This window comes from Leiobunum rupestre, chromosome 2 (assembly GCF_980474605.1).
Source record: "Leiobunum rupestre chromosome 2, qqLeiRupe1.1.hap1, whole genome shotgun sequence".
NCBI classification, from domain to species: domain Eukaryota; kingdom Metazoa; phylum Arthropoda; class Arachnida; order Opiliones; family Sclerosomatidae; genus Leiobunum; species Leiobunum rupestre.
Genome location: NC_143385.1, coordinates 88,014,662 through 88,031,427, shown reverse-complemented (window position 1 = coordinate 88,031,427; position 16,766 = coordinate 88,014,662). Strand labels below are relative to the sequence as shown.

Here is a 16,766-nt window from a genome sequence, read left to right as displayed (position 1 = left end):
CCAAATTTCACTTCGATAACATCGAAATTTTCGTCGGAGAGCGTGAATGAGGTCGGAATGAGTCCGATCAGTTCCGACTTTTCAGCTTCCTCCAGAGTGTCGTAGTTCAAGTAGTTGGCGAAAGCGTTGATGAACGTGGATTTGCCAACGCCCGTTTCTCCCAGAATTAAAATGTTCAAATCTTCGCGTTTTTTCAGTTTTTCGAGCATGCCCAACAAGTCGTCTCCCCTTTCGAACCGAAAGAAATCTTCTCCGTGTGTCGGGTGGCTGCATTTAAAAGCGAAGCTGGTCGCTGGTGCTTTCCCGCAACTTTCGCAATAAATGTTTTTGTCGAAACAGTAGAACAGGTCTTTAGAACAATTGTCGCAGTGGAAGACGTGTGTTCCAGTCAGTTGGCATTTGCCGTAAAACGAAGATGGACAAACAATTTCAAGTAAAGCAGCGTCTTTCTGGATAGCTTCGGAAACCTTTTCAAATTGCTCGGCCGGTTTAGCAGTGCATGCTACGCTCATGTTTTCGGGTATTTTTGTTTCGGTATTTGTAGAGGTGTTCTCCACGAGAAGAGAAAAATATGGAGTGGCAAATTCTTCACGACTTTCCGGCTTTGGTAATGGATGATATGTTTTGTCCGTTTTCGTGGATTTGCTACCTTTTTCATTACACATTTTGGAATTTGAACCGTTCTTGCCAGAAGTCGAAGACTTTATCAGGTTAGTTTCCTTGTCTTTATTTTCAAAATCCTTGTGGGAATTTGAACCGTTCTTGCCAGAAGTCGAAGCCTTTTTCAGGTTAGTTACCCTATCTTTATTTTCCAAATCGTTGTTAGAATTTGAATCGTTTTTGCCAGAAGTCGAAGCCTTTTTCAGGTTAGTTACCCTATCTTTATTTTCCAAATCCTTGTTAGAATTTGAATCGTTTTTGCCAGAAGTCGAAGCCTTTTTCAGGTTAGTTACCCTATCTTTATTTTCCAAATCCTTGTTAGAATTTGAATCGTTTTTGCCAGAAGTCGAAGCCTTTTTCAGGTTAGTTACCCTATCTTTATTTTCCAAATCCTTGTTAGAATTTGAATCGTTTTTGCCAGAAGTCGAAGCCTTTTTCAGGTTAGTTACCCTATCTTTATTTTCCAAATCCTTGTTAGAATTTGAACCGTTTTTGCCAGAAGTCGAAGAATCTTTCATTTTAGTTACGCTATCATCACTCCCAAAATCTTTATTGGAATTCGAAGCGTTTTTGTTAGAAGAACACCTGTTATCATTTCTTAATGCAGGATCTATGTCATAGTTCCCAATTTCATCCGTTTTTTCTTGAATAAAATGTAGCGCATTCTCAACTACTATTCCTGTACTACAACATCGGGACTGACTCGTAGTATCAGACATATCTAGAGCCTTAAATCTATAGTTGGTTTGAACCACTCCAAAGACTTGTGGATACTCTTGAGTTACTTCGCAAGAACGACTACCTTCTGTTATGTTAATTTTCGCTTTAATGCCAGAGTTGGACGGACTAGTAGCATGTTCATTTTCGGTTTTATCGGAACTTCCAACGGGATAACTTAAATTATTTTCGTTCAATTCAATTACTTTCTTACAATCGGTTTTATTATTCGATGGTTTGGGTTCAGAATGAATAGTGTTCGTAACTGAATTACATTTTTCGTCCGAGATAATAAAACTTTGTTCTTTAAACTTTGTTTCTGCTTTCGATTTGGTCAAATTTCCATCTCCCTCTGGAGACTTGAGTTGCGGAAATGATTTTTCCTTATTTAAGTGGATGTGAAGTGTTGATTTAGTTTGTGATTTGTGGATTTTTCTCGGATTATCAGCTTTTGTTCTTTTTGATTCATTGCAAAGTTTCTCAGACAAAAGTGTCGCAAAGCGCTCACCACGTTTAGACAAGCAGTCGCTATTTACTTCTTTTCCCCTGTGATAATGAGCGACACGTACTTTAAGTTGGGGAGAGAACCATGTGCGAATCCACATCATCGCTTTATGCTCCATTCTAAAAACACCGATGGTGTCATTGGATGCTCTGAGATCAAGTATTTCGAAAAACAAATCGTAATTTCTTTTCCATTCATATGATTTAAATATATCGTAAGTTTCAGGAACGTAATGAAGTACAAAAACATCTTCGTAATGTCGTTTCGTTTTCTCCAATTCTTTATCATCGCGTATCAGCGGGCAGTTGCGATCTTTGAGTTCTGAGTAACATTGGAACCCAATTCTTTGCCCGCTAAATTCATCCAGGATCGCTTTAACTTGTTTTACGGGTAATCTATCTTTCATATTTTCCAAGGCGATAAAACTGTCTGGTTTGCTTGGTGATCTGTCATTAGAAATCATGTTTTTGAAACGATCTCTTTGCTCCAAAAGTTTACCCGAAAAGTCCTTTTCGTAAGAAATAATTTTCTTAATTTGAGAAAAATTAGGAATTAGTCTAGTATCTCTTATCTTTTCAATATCTCTCAGAAAATCTTTAATCTCGCAGTCGGCTTTTTTCAATTCATAAAAATAATTTTCTATAGTTAGTAATTTACATGTGAGTAAAGCATATGAAGTATTGGTAAATATTCCAGCTGAACGAATAAATGGAAGCTTCATTATTGGAAACATCTTGTAATAGATGGCACGAGGATGTTTGGTCGATACGTATTTTACCAACTCAGGAAAATTAAAATCTACTAAATCCCAGAGAGTGCACTCAATTTGTGAATCGAATGCAACGTCTCCGTTAATTTTGATAGAAATATCCAGGTTATCATAATCTTCTATTTTATCCTTCAAAGGACCTAGATTCGCCACGTGCTTTTTAAACCCCTCCAAGAATCTCTCGAGTTGAGTCGTGGTTCTTTCTCGCTCATGTTCAGACGGAATTTTACAGTCAAAGGAAACGATAATGTGGCCGCCCCAAGTTACTCCAGTGACGACGTGGGTGCTTTTAGTTAAATATCCACCTTGAGCTTCCTTTATGAACGCGTCGCTAAAAAATTTCGACTTTATATCAACGTTTTCTTGTTGGGCGAAAATTGAATGGACTAATGTTCCTCTGATTGCTCTGTTAGTCTGCTTTTCCCATTTTATTAAATCATCGTATCCTTCGAGGTGGTCGTCGTGCACCCCAAATTGTAATCCCAACGCTTGGTCAGCTGGAATGTCCAGGCCTTTTAGCCTCTTCGAGAGCGTCTCGTCCAAAGTGAACGATGTTTTGAACTCGTAATTCATATTTGATACTGTTTTGTGCGGCTCAATCATTTCGGGTTGCAATAATATCGAATGATTCAAAAATCGGTCTTCGTACACATTGTAAAGATCGCCTAATTTGGCCCTTCGTCCAAGAGCAGCCCTCATGATTTCGTCGTAGTTCATCTTGGAAATTGCGCCTGAAAAAGAAAGAATTGATTAAATGAAAAGGAAATCATTTAATTATTTAGCATTTTAACGAATAAATATAACATAAATTTAAATAAAAATAAAATTAATTCAATTTTTAATTAAAACTAATTCAATTTTTAATTAAAACTAATTCAATTCATAATGAAACCTAATTCAATTCATAATGAAACATAATTCAATTTATAATTAAAACTAATTCAACTCATAATGAAAACTAATTCAATTCATAATGAAAACTAATTCAATTCATAATGAAATCTAATTCATTTTATAATTAAAATTAATTCAATTCATAATTAAAACTAATTCAATTTATAATTAAAACTAATTCAATTTATAATTATAATTAATTCAATTTATAATTAAAACTAATTCAATTCATATCAGGCCCTTAACCGTATTTCTCCTAGTGTTGATGTTTTATTGTTATTCATATCTAAGATAATATAACTACGTACCCTAGATTAGAAATCTTCGCGTTTCTCGATAGCCCGTTTTCTCGTGAGGCTTTTACTGAGTTCGCGCCGGAAGTCGAAAAAATTGGGCTCCATAGCAGGGTGAGAAATAAGGAATTTCAATACATAACCCAAAATTATATTACTCACCTTTAGTTTTCTTTCGTTTAGAAACATTTTTAGAGCTACAGGCATGATCCATTATTGTTTTAAAACAATATAACGCAAAAATATCTGATATCTTGAAAACCGCGAGTCAAAAACCACGGCGCAATTTTCACTAAAACTTTACGTTTTAACTAAATGTCGGTAACCCTGCCAGCTCCATGGAGGCAGTTTTTTCCGACTTCCGCCGGGAACTCAGTAAGAGGCTGCGTTACGTGGAAGGAGCTTGATTTCCAATCTAGGGTACGTAGTTATATTATCTTTGTTCATATTTAATTCGAAATAAAAGATTATTTTGTTTTTTTTTACAGCTTTTGCGCTTTAATTTATACTTTAAAACAACAGGTTTTAACCATGTATTTTTCTTAGTGGCTAAAACCAGTTAAATCCAGGTTGATAAAACTGGTCTCGCTTTTTCTGGCCAACCCTGATAGAAAGACGCAAACTTTTTAGATTCAAATTCCCCGACCATTTTAAAGGGGAACGGCCAAGCTTTTCCAAATATGGCCTTATTTCCGTATCAAAAGATTAACAAGACGTTCAATATACTAACACGTATCTTTTTACCTCTCCGAGGGGACAAAGTCCCCTAGGATGGGTTTTACAATCATCGTGTCTGTGTGTGTGTGCGAATGCGTTACCGGGGGCAAAGTCCAATAGTCGTGAAATCGTTGTTAAAGGTTCGCAAAACAACCGTCTGACGGTGAGCGTTAACGGGTAAAGTTGCGGTTGCGTAGGGTGCGGTTTAGTCGCTTTTTTCGTTAACGCTCGCCGTCGTTTCGGCTCAGTTGTAATGGGAATTTGTTGCAATGTTTATGTGTAGTTTACGAATGTTGAGTTTGTTTGTTATGGTGGTTGTGAGTGTTGAATTTGCATATGCGTCTTAGCTCTCCTACTTCTTCTTATTGACTTTTTGGGACGGACAGAGTGCTGAGGGTTACGATAAACGTCTCAACGTCCAAATGGCAGGGTTTCCACCAATTGTTTACGGTATTCGTCTTAGTATCAATTTGCGATCGCATCAGGCGGGATTTGAGCCCGAGACCTCCTGTGTGACAGGCGGACGTTCTGCCACAGAACCACCGACACTTATTACGCTTGATCGAAAATTAGACCCTCAGCTTTATCGGAAGCGTTTATTACAAATTAACAGAGTATTAAATTTTGGTTGTTACTAAATAGAACGAAATTTCGTGTTCCATTTAAATTATTGCATCGAAGCCTGATCGAAGTAATTCTAATGTAGCGTATTCTCTTGTTGATTAAAAACGAAAGCGCCGCCCAGGTTTCGACCCCGAGGCCTCCTGCGTGACAGGCGATTGTTCTACCACAGAATCACCGATACATGTTACTCTTCTTTGAAAATTATAAACTCAGCTTTTCGGAAGAGTATTTTAATGGTTTTTATAGTCTACATTTTTTACGTATGAAATTTTAAAGGTGAAATCTTGTTTCGGATACGCTTTTTTGTTGTGTTTTTTAACTGATCCCGATTACGTTCTTTTTTGTCTAATCTTTGGTATTGTTGGTTTTTTCTGTCTTATATTTGTATCTACTATTTTTTAAGTTTATTTCCTTTTTCCCGCAAAATCGTCCAGTCTTAGAGGAACCTTTCAGAGCATAAGTCATGCCCAAAAGCTTATCCGGTTTCATTATAATAACGTGAAAAATCGTACTTGTGAATGGTAAGGTGTTGCGCTTCTTGATATTATATTTTCTATTGCTTGATTTCTAAATATTTGAACTAATTTATTGCTTGACTGCGTTATAATATTTTTCTATGAATTATTTTGATTCTGAAGTCTGATTGCTTGACTGCGTTATAATATTTTTCTATGAGTTTTGTTTCTGAAGTCTGAGTGATTGGGTTGTTATTGTGTATTTTTTTATTCGTTATTTTTATTTTTTGATACTCTAATATTTTAAACTGGATATAGTATAACGTTAATTCTGTGTATGTCGAATGTGCGTGATGTGAAGGGTATTTTTACGTTTTATTAGGAACAGTTTTTTTAATTTTAAATATCTTTTTATTTGTATTTTATTTCGTTTTTTCAGTCGTATATTTTTATCGAGTTGTATACATCGTGCGCTTACACTTATGTTGGTCTGGTTTTTAACTGGGTCGTCATTACTTCGTTATTTATTTTAAACGTTTTCTCGACTGATTAAGATGTTTAATTTGAAATAAAATGAGCGTTAAAGATGCGGCAAGTATTTCGTAAGCGAGAAAAATACAAATACCCTCTGTAGATATTTCTTTCATTAAAATTGGCTTCGTATTATAATTAACTGATAAACTTGTACCGTAAATAGGGTTAAATTAAATTGTGCATTAACTCGCTGTTGTAACTACTTAATTTATAATATTCTGAATAAATTATACTCAATTATTTTAATTATAATTAAAATTTTATACCGGGCGGGATTGAACCGGGATTACGTTTTTAGTAATCATCTCGAAAAATTAATACCGCTAGGGACAATTCTTCCGAGGAGAGGTATATTTTGGCTTGCCAACTTGTTTTGTCTTGAAGAAATAGCTTTTGGCCCCAAAAGTAAAACGAAAAATAACGCGGGTGTTTGGGTTTGAATTTTCGCCGCCATCTTAGGGGCTGCCGCCAGCGCCCCTAACCCCGTATGAGCGACTTGCGAACTATCCTAACTTTTAAAATCGCGCAATTTAGGCTTAGGTGTCTTATAACTGGAACGCACCGCGCGTGCAAAACAAATTTTTTGCGTCTTAAGCAGCACGCGCTTTTACGTTGTTTTTCTGTCTCACTGACTTCTCACCAGGTGTCGCGGCGGAGGCACGCTTTTCGATTTCCCGAAATTAACCACTGAATATTTTTTGATGCGGTTTTCGCCATAAATTTTAGTTTTTAATGGGCTATAGGGCTATCTAACTGGTTAAAGCTTGACCGTTCCCCTTTAAGCGATATTCACAGGCCCGGACTGGACACAGCGGCTGGCCCCCTCTTCAGTATCTAGCCGAGGGCCCCCAAAGGAGCCAGTCCGGGCCGGGATTTTCCCTGACGTTCTAAAGACATAATATGATAATCATAGAATTTGTTAGTGTTGTAAGTCGGAAACTTTTCCGTATTTTTCAGAAAAAATAAAAAAAGTTTTCATTCCATAGTCTAATATTGCTTGCAAATTTAAATAGAGCGGCATTTTTTGCTAATTTTTTCGAATCTAAAAGTAAAACTAAACCTCTAGACTAGCTTTAAATTGATTAACAATGTAACACTATTAATATTTTGTAGTATGTTTACTGTTATGAGACATTTTTGATCGATAAAAGTTAAAAAAAATTAAAAACCCTTAAAAAGTAATTTATGATAATTTTATTCTTTATTTTTCCGATTTGCGGAAAATTAACAACACTAGAATTTGTCATAAATATATAGTAAAATAACTAAAATCACCTTCAAAAAGTGTCAAGATAAAATTTAATTCCCCGACTTTTCCCAGAATTTTTTCAAATTCTTAAAATTTCCTGTCTTTTCCCTGAATTTTTACAAATTATTCAAATTTCCTGACTTTTCCATGAATTTTGTGTGGGTGCCCTGTATTTAGCTTCGTTCAGAAGATACGAAAGTTTCGAGGGGGAGACGAAACCCCTTTTGATTAATATCAGTGGAGCGGCACTACAATGGTTAGATAGAGGGATCTAACACAAATCAAGTTTCGCGGTAAGTTAGCAAAACGTCATCCTCCAAACTTTCAACGCTTTTTTCCATTCTATATCTAGAGGGAATGAGACCAACAAGTTATCACGAGCATTTAAGTACAGTTACGATCAAAAGTTTCTGGCCGTTTTCTCATGTCAGCCTGTTTATTTCTGCTTTAGGTAGAGAGCCGAATAAGGGCTTCTATGAAAGAATACCCTCAGGAAAATAATATGCAGTGAAATTTAATGCCCTACCAAAATTAAATCTTATTTAATTTTTAAGTGAAACAAAGCCCTTAAAAATTAAATTAGGGTTAATTTTCATGTTTTCCGTCATCACTATCGAGTTACCAGGTTTTGGAAATAAAGTAGTGAAACGCGAACACGTGAATTTAAATTAATTTTTAGACAAACCGAATTTTTCGAGATACCAAGTTCTGGAAATATGGTAGCGAAATGCGAACACGTGAATTTAAATTAATTTTTAGACAAACCGAATTTTTCGAGATACCTGGTTTTGGAAATATGGTAGCGAAACGCGAACACGTGAATTTAAATTAATTTTTAGACAAACCGAATTTTTCGAGATACCAAGTTCTGGAAATATGGTAGAGAAACGCAAACACGTGAATTTAATTTAATTTTTAGACAAACCGAATTTTTCGAGATACCTGGTTTTGGAAATATGGTAGCGAAACGCGAATACGTGAATTTAAATTAATTTTTAGACAAACCGAATTTTTCGAGATACCTGGTTTTGGAAATATGGTAGCGAAACGCGAACACGTGAATTTAAATTAATTTTTAGACAAACCGAATTTTTCGAGATACCAAGTTCTGGAAATATGGTAGAGAAACGCAAACACGTGAATTTAATTTAATTTTTAGACAAACCGAATTTTTCGAGATACCTGGTTTTGGAAGTATGGTAGCGAAACGCGAACACGTGAATTTAATTTAATTTTTAGACAAACCGAATTTTTCGAGATACCAAGTTCTGGAAATATGGTAGAGAAACGCAAACACGTGAATTTAAATTAATTTTTAGACAAACCGAATTTTTCGAGATACCAAGTTCTGGAAATATGGTAGAGAAACGCAAACACGTGAATTTAATTTAATTTTTAGACAAACCGAATTTTTCGAGATACCTGGTTTTGGAAAAATGGTAGCAAAACGCGAACACGTGAATTTAAATTAATTTTTAGACAAACCGAATTTTTCGAGATACCAAGTTCTGGAAATATGGTAGAGAAACGCAAACACGTGAATTTAATTTAATTTTTAGACAAACCGAATTTTTCGAGATACCTGGTTTTGGAAAATTGTTCGAAGGAAGGTTGAAAATAAAGACATTTTCTACAACAATTAGAATTAATTTGAATGGTAAGTTAGAGTTTACCACAGCGCAGGGTGACCACTGAAAAACCGCAAAAAATGTATAGGAATATAGGAAATTCAACAGTCGATTTATAGGAAAAATGGTTAAATTATAGGAAAATAAAGGAAAGCATTGAAATATAGGAAAAATTATAAAATAAAGGAAGAGTGGTCACCCTGACAGCGGCGTAATATAAAATTCTGGACCCGCCTGCATCCTGAGACAATGGACCCCCTTCAGTGTTTTTTATTAAGAGAAGGCTAAGTAAATAGTAAAATTAAAAAAACCATCTTTTAGGACGGGCCCGTCATTATACCACTAATTTACCAAGTTTGCCCAGGGAACTTTGTTCTAGGCTATTCTGTATTTGGTTTAATATTTTACTATTTTCAAGTAAAACGAACAGTGATTTCAAATACTTTTTTTGACAAATATGCAAACTATTTGGCTATTTGAAAACCAAATACGTCGAATAATTTGATATTCGAAATACTATTTGGTATTTGATCAGTTAACTGGTCTAAATTTTTGCCATAAAATATTCGACCAAATTATTGGACGTTATAAATATTCGATTTGGTATTTGCCGTGCTTTGAAAAAAATATTTGATATTCGATTCGATCCCCAAAAAATGGTATTTGCACACCTCTACCAATTTAGTAAATTTTTGTAAATAAAAATTACGTATTTTACTATAATTTGACAATTACCAATTCAGTAATTTTTTGTAAATAAAAATTACGTATTTTACTATAATTAGAAAATTACCAATTTAGTAATTTTTTGTAAATTAAAATTACGTATTTTACTATAATTAGACAATTACCAATTTAGTTTTTTTTGTAAATTAAAATTACGTATTTTACTATAATTAGACAATTACCAATTTAGTAATTTTTTGTAAATAAAAATTACTTATTTTACTATAATTAGACAATTACAAATTTAGTTTTTATTGTAAATTAAAATTACGTATTTACTATAATTAGACAATTACCAATTTAGTTATTTTATTTTTGATAATTAAAAATTTTTTAGAATAGTTTAAACTTTCAAAAATTATAATTACTAAAATTAGAAAGTGACTAATTTACTATAATTAGTGACTAATTTACTACAATTAGAAAGTGACTAAATTACTACAATTAAAGTGACTTATTTACTACAGTTAGAAAGTGACTTATTTACTACAAATAGAAATTGACTTATTTCCTATAATTATAAAGTTACTTATTTACTACAATTACGTTATTTTACTAATTTACTACAATTACGTTATTATACTTCAATTTCGTTATTTTACTAATTTACTACAATTACGTTATTATACTTCAATTTCGTTATTTTACTAGTTTACTACAATTACGTTATTATACTTCAATTTCGTTATTTTAATAATTTACTACAATTACGTTATTATACTTCAAGTTCGTTATTTAACTTATTTAGTACAATTACAAAAAGACTACAATAAAGTAGTTTATTTACTCAATAAAGTAATTAACTACAATCGAGTCATTTATTTACTACAATAGTTATTTATTTACTACAATAATGTAATTTATTTATTTATTTATTACAATATAGTAATTTATTTATTTATTACCATAAAGTAATTTATTTATTTATTTATTACAATAAAATTATTTATTTATTTATTACAATAAAGTAATTTATTTATTTATTACAATAAAGTAATTTATTTATTTATTACAATAAAGTAATTTATTTACTACTGTAAAGTAATTTATTTACTACTGTAAAGTAATAAACAATCAGAGTGCCCTATATGTGAGCAGTCCAGTGCAATTTATAGTGAAATTCTTCACCAATTATTGCATGGGGGATTTTTCAGGGTAGAAATAGGGTGAAATAGGAGTCATATTTTGAAAAGTAGGAATGAAAATAGTCCCTATTTAAACTTAAATTTTTAGAAAAATTACTTTTCTAAAAATATGTTTTCATATAGTTCAACTTTACGACAGGACGGCTCATTCTGAATTTTACCGACTCCCGAATATTTCAATAGTTCTTTTTATAAAGTAACGTGGCCTTCTTGTTTAAATGTTGCTCTTACGTCACAGTCACAGTCTCTTGCTTTGACAAGTCTACGAGCGCGCGCTACAGTCGCGAGAAATTAGCTTTTTCTAGCGCGCGTGCAAATAGCTCGTGCGAAGAATATACTAATAAAGCTGGGTCCTGTGACGTAAGAGCAACATTTTAACAAGTTGGGTAAGACCACTTTTTATTTTATAAAATCAACTATTTAGCCGTGCTCGTGGCGCCACCTAATGTAGTAAATTAAAGCTATAAACGTTAATCGATACAATTCTGGTTCAATATTATAAGCTGATGGTACTTTTCAGCAAATTTACTAGAAATAGGGTAATTTAGGTACCAAATTCCGATTTTAAGGTGGTTTAGGGACCTAGAAAAAATGTAGGTGCTTTTAGGTATTTTAGGGACCTGGTGGAGCCCTGTAAGAGTAATATTAAATGTCGAAGGATTAGTTTACAACGTTCGTGGTTTTTAGCGACTTCTCACGGAGAAGTCTTCTCAAGTGAAGAATTACTTCTTAGAATTTTGACGAGCCCCAGGTGGCGTCTTGCCTTGTGATCGGTGACGTCAAATTAATGTCATGGCGGCCGTTTCAAGGCAGGACTTAGTTATGGCGTATGCTTACGACGCTACGAGCGAGCACCCAATTAATTCGAAATAAAAGATTACTTCGCTTGTATTCAAAGCTTTTGTGCTTTGATTTAAACTTCTAAAAAACAAATCGGTTTTAACAATGGATTTTCATAAGTGCCTAAATTTGGTTCACACCAGGTGGTTGGAACTGGTCTGGTTGGTTCTGGCCAACCCTGGTGATTGGCCATAGGTTTGGCTGATTTAAATTAACTTGATTACAATCATATGATTTAACAAAAGTAATTGATTTAAAACAGTTTTTAAAAAGATTTTGTCAATAAGAAAAACCTCAAAAATATCTCCAAATGTTGTAATTTAAGATAAATATATTTAATGCTATTTAGGATTTATTTTACCCGCCCCCTGATTTTAGAAGACTTTGTCTCGCTACGGCCAACTTTGATCACGCGCTGTTCGCGCTACAGCGGCCAACACATTCGTCGAAATTCCGCGAGCAAGGATTTTCCCCCTATAAACTGTACTATAACGTGTAGGAGTTCAGCGCCACGCTCGGTTGTTATATTGACTTCAATGTAAAATCTATTCTAAAAATAATAATCCGCTATGGGCGCTCACGTCATACACATCTTTTGCTCATAGGTTAACACAGAATCGTCAACGAATGAGATGGCCGCTGTAGCGCGAGAGATCAAAGATGGCCGTGGTCTCGCCAACTCTTTACTTTTGGTTTTAGTTTCTTACAAGATAATCAGGTATCGCTTCGAAGCCTTCGAAGTTTAGAACTGTTTCACCGCCATTTTATTTTACCTCTACAGGTTATTTGAAATTTTAGACAAAATAACTGATCAAAATTCCAAACATTTATATAAAATAAACAAAAAATGATTTAAATTAAATTTTTTTGTTAGATTTTCTGAATAAAAATAATGCCAACCTTTACGACAGAGCTAAGCAAAACTTACTTCCTGATATTATCATATACATAATATGTTTAACTACATAATCATTACGTCTAACAAAGGAAACCAACGACAGAGATCAATGCGTGGGAACAATCAATAAAAGGGTTAGTTTATCGCCGAAATAAGCCAACATTATAATCTGAATCTGCTTACCTTTCAATTAAATGCTTTCATCGGTATGGCAGAATTAATATCTTCTTTTAAGTATAACTAATCTTTCGAAGTACTTCTTAAAGCACAGAACTTTAACGTTAGCTCATTCGCATAGACGCTAATAAACTCAAACTGATAATTAACGACTGATTATTCCCCGCGGGCAGCTTTCACAGAATCCCCTCAGGCACAATGAGTCTAAATTGCGGGAACGAAAGAAGCAAACTACGTACGGGATGCTTTTTTGAAGTTTTAGTTTTACTTTCGTGGCTGCGGTGGAATTTTATGCTACAAAGAACCACGGCCAACTTCGACCGCTCTTTAGCGGCCGTAACAAAGGTTTCGAATTCTATGTTAGCGTTAGCGAGTCTGACGAAATATTCCCGATTGAGGTGCCGCGTATAAACAGAAAATCTGTTAAAGGCGTGTCGATTTCACTCAAATATAAAGTTTTGTTTATTTTCCTTGCTAGGCTTTTCGTTCATAATGTTTGGAATATAGAAAAATTAAATATTTCTATATAATATTAAGCTGAAATATAAATTTATTAAGATAGTAATTAGTTACAAAGCGTCTTCGCGTGCGGCGTGTAACAAGTCTAGTTCGTAATAAGGGAACGAGTTTTTGATAAAATTGCGTCATTTTTGAACGCATTACTTAAATTTACTTTGAAAGCTATTTGACTCCAAGACATTTAACAAAGAAACGTTTTTTAGGTAAGAAACCGATTTATCTGAAATATTATAGTTTAAAAAATCCAAGTATTAAATTAGGTAATTAAGAAATGTCTTGCCACCTGTTTCAGGCATTAAACGTCGCGTGTTGACTTGGACCCGAGGGGCTAACCACTCTTAGAAAGTCTGTACACCGGATTACGCTTAGATTAGCACTGCCAAAGGCAGGGACTTCAAAGATTACGCGTAATCCCATTAGTACAGTCAAAGGTACGGCTTTGTACACCGATTACGCGGAGTGATCAGCCCCTCGCTTGGACCTGAGGTGGTGCCTTGGGTATTAGCCTAGTTGATTATTATTACTATTTAGGTAATTGATCTTTAAAATGGAAACTATGCCTTCTTGTTGCATTCCATTTTGTTTTTCAGGTACAAACAGTAGGAGATTTGTCTTTCCGCGAGTTTCCTAGTGATGTAGGAAATTATGGTTGAAGAACATCCAAAGGGAATATTTTCAAGTGAATGATACAAGCTGCCGTTCAGAAGTGGTATGCAGCCTGCCTTTTAAGGAAGATTATTTACCAAGTTTGCATTATTTTTTAATTGTCCGTAACATTCAATAAATTGTTACAAAATTGCTTATTTATCTTTAGGATTGAAAAGGAGAAAGTTGAAAAAGGAACCCAAGTATATATATGCAGCCCGAGGCTTCGAAAAAAAAAGATAATTTTAATTCGCGAATCTACACCAGGGGGGCGATTCTGTAAGAAATCGAATGGGAATTCGATCTCGATACCCTATACCATGTCGAGATCAACTTCGACAATTTACATTGATTTATGCTTATTCGAAATCTTTACCGAATACCATTCGTCGAGATCTCGAAGTTCGAAATCTAGTTTTCGATCGAAAATTGGATTTCGAATATTTACAGAATAGGCCCCATGAACTTGTATGTGATTCTACTATCCACATTGATAGTGCTGCTGGAAGTTCCTCGGAAAATGTTCCTCTAGGGGTTTTTGAAATTCTCGAAATTAATAAGCTCAAAACAACAATTCACAATCCGCAATGGAAAATTATCCGTCAGAACCAAAACCTACAGTATCAGCAAGAACAAGTAGATTTCTTTAAGAGATAAATTATGGGAATTTCAACAGAAACCTTACGCAAAACTAGATCAAATAATGAAAAATACCTGTGAGCAGTGGCGTAGCCAGGGGGGGAAGCACAGGGGGCACATGCCCCCCGAAACGTATGGTCGTACGTACAAATATTTTTATTTTTTACTTTTTTTTCAGTGGCGTGCCCCCCCTGAAACAAAATCCTCGCTACGCCACTGCCTGTGAGCGTGGTGATCAAGAGCATCGTCACGAAGCTGTATTCTTGTTAGATTTAGTAAGTGTCCATCCTGGTCAAAAGATACCGTAGTGCTATGTGCCACCTGGAATTTTGGAAGCACTCCTAATTTACTTGGAAAATCAACGAGTAACGTTAAAAGTAGCGAGTGTAGCCTACTTGGTGTGTTACCTTTTGGGGGATTTAGAAATAAAAAAATTTGTAGCGATTGCCTTAGTAACATTTCCCAACCATGTAACAGTTCACCTCTTCTGGCTTTGATTTAGAACCAGGATCGGGGAAATTTAAAGTACCCAAGTCAAGCATTTACGTTTGTGGTGTCAACAATTGTTACTTTCATGTAAAGTGCATATCCTCAAATTTGCTATTCTCAACTTCTCAAGGAGTATATACTCTAATTTAGACAAATGTTCTGAAAAAATTTGAGTTGTGCCCTGTGTTTTCTTGTCCGAGCCCAGATCATAGTAAACTAATTGCAAACATAATTTGTCAGAAATGAATTCCTCCAGTTATTGACAACATTACTCGCTTAATTTAGGTCAATTGCGAGAAAGTAAAAGAGCTTGTCTATAAGCCTGTATCGAGGAAGGTATACAAACTTCAATAACGTTACCTTGTGCAAAGTCTTAGAAGTTACAACTGTTTGAAAAATATTCATTTGTATATCATAAATTAATTCAATTTATCAAATTATATTATATGACTTTACATAATTATATTATATAATTTAGAAATAATTTTAAATTGTATAATTTATGTAATTTATTGAAATTATCTTAATTCAACTGAAGATTACATGCATTATTTATTCACATGTGCTTTTATTTTGATTGTTGACTTATAGAGTGTTTTCGTCTTATATGATTTTGAAAACTTGCAACGTCACAGCTGTAATGCTAATAGTGGTCTCCATGACAGTTACCGTTTTTTATCAATAGGCAAATTACATCGGTGACGTCGTGAGTTTCGAATTGAAAGCACTCCATTGGGCAATAAACTAAGTTGTCCACCTCATCTAGCTGTTATACATGACTTTTTGATATATTATTTCCTAATAATAACTATCCTCATAGAAAAATTTCGAAGCTACAGAACTGTCATTTCGTTAAATACAATTTCCACGTAACTATAAAAATCCTATTTTTTTCCACAAAAATTACAGCTGATTTCGTTTGAAAATAATGGAAAACATCTGTCTATAAGTGGCGCCTCTATCGGGAAAATGTGATCATGCAAAAATACAGCGATTGTTACGACCGCTAAAGCGCGGTACGCGTTGTCGAAGTTGGCCGTAAAAGAAATGACGCCCTGTTACAAAAGGGTGTACTTTGTACGGTACGAGCGAATAAAAACCTTTGAACCTTTGAACCTTTGACGATGCCAAAAAAAGGTTGAAAAAGGGGAATTTAGAAATAAATGGGTATTGCTTTTATTTGGAGAGTGCTGCAACAATCACAGAAATCACTATTCCTAGTCGATGCTACGCACAAAAATAGTGTCATCTCCGCACATTTGGCGAGAAAACGAAAGTTGGACATTTTCGCCGAGTATAGTAGGCTTGTGCAAGGTATTTTTCACTATTCGATTCGATCAAATTATTAAGTTAATTTCCGGTTTACTATTCGCACTGACGAATCGAATTTTTGTTATTAAAATTCTAGAATACCGAATAAGGAATTTGAAAATTTTTAGTATTACATTTATAAAATTTTACTATTTGATTTTGAAAAATTGGAACCCAATATATATACCATACTATTTCGTCTGTGAGGTCCGCAACTTATGCCGTGTTTGCGGGAGGGTGCTTATTGGCTTCATATACCATTCTCTCTTGGGTTTTCACCACCTCCTAAAATGCACTAAGTCAACAATGAGAAGTTGGCCTGACCAGGCCCG

At 34.3% G+C, this 16,766-nt stretch overlaps 1 long non-coding RNA gene across 1 annotated transcript; it reads left to right on the top strand.

Moving 5' to 3' along the window:
* Nucleotides 1-13,273: 13,273 nt before the first annotated feature.
* On the top strand, nucleotides 13,274-15,078 carry LOC149960256 (uncharacterized). The gene is made up of 3 exons (XR_016478412.1): nucleotides 13,274-13,553; nucleotides 13,941-14,096; nucleotides 14,165-15,078. It is a non-coding gene; the product is annotated as an uncharacterized LOC149960256 (long non-coding RNA).
* Nucleotides 15,079-16,766: the final 1,688 nt, after the last annotated feature.